The sequence below is a fragment of the Pinus tabuliformis genome, chromosome J (genome assembly GCF_031772625.1).
Source record: "Pinus tabuliformis cultivar Carrire ecotype Pingquan chromosome J, CPIR1, whole genome shotgun sequence".
Taxonomy (NCBI): Eukaryota; Viridiplantae; Streptophyta; class Pinopsida; order Pinales; family Pinaceae; genus Pinus; species Pinus tabuliformis.
The window spans coordinates 1,234,432,808-1,234,434,095 of record NC_142295.1 but is presented as its reverse complement, the minus strand read 5'-3'; positions in this window follow the sequence as shown (position 1 = coordinate 1,234,434,095).

Sequence of the window (1,288 nt, the reverse complement as noted above, 5' to 3'; positions counted from 1 at the left end):
ATGCCTCGAAGCCAATGTCACGGAGAAGGCTTGATTCATTAATGGTGGAATGAGAACGATATAAGAAAATTGAAGGATGCTCAAGAAGAGTATTAAGTTTACATTTATAATTTATAATTTAATGGTGGATAGTGTGTTTGTTATTTATATTTAAATTTCATCCATAAGCCTTTAAAATGTTAAAATCATGTTGATATTATATTTATTTTAATTTATAATTTATATGCGAAATATGATACATCTTATATAAATTTTTAATATATATATATATATATATTTTCTGGATAGTGTGTTTGTTATTTATATTTAAATTTCATCCATAAGCATTTAAAATGTTAAAATCATGTTGATATTATATTTATTTTAAGCTATATCAATCTTTAAAATGGCTAGATATTTTTGAATATCTCCTTTAAACTACTACAAATTTATTTTTCAATAACAATAACAAATTTCTTAAATACAATTTCATAATAATTTTATATTTTTAAAACACTATAGTTTCAATATCTCTTTAATTTTATAATTATATAGTAATATATAACTTATTAAAAATAAATTTTATTAATAATATATTTGCTTCAAATTTATATACTTTTAAAATACTATAGTTGTCTCTATCAATATCTCTCTTTAATTTTATAATTATATATTAATATATAACTTTAAAAAGTCAAACTTTATTAATAATATATTTGTTTCAATATTAAATCTATAAGGATATAGCTATTTGTTTACATTTGTATTTTCTATTTATATGACCGATATATTAAAAAAATTATTTAAATTTTTATAATTTGAAGATTTTTTTTGGGGATAGTGTGTTTGTGACTTGTACATAATCTAAACAAATTATAACTCATAGATATTTAAGACGTCAAAATCACCTTAAGATAACACCTGTTCTCTAAGGCACACCAACCCTTAAATAATTTTTTTTGAGTGTCTCCTCTCAACGACTACAAGCTTACTTTTCTCACATTAGAAAATAAAACCTTTGTAATTAAATTTCAATTACAATTTCAAAATATTAAATTGAATACAATTTCATAACACTTTTATATTCTTAAAACACTATCAATATCTAGTTAATGTTATAATTATATATTAATATATAATTTATAAAAATTTCAAACTTTATTAATAATATATTTGCTTCAAATTTAAACCAAAAAAAACAAAAAAATAATGGTTGAACTAAAATTTAAAACTTTGCCAATAAGCTTGCAAATACAATTCTGATTTTTTTTAAATAAAAACTACTAAAAAAATGACTAAGTCATTAATA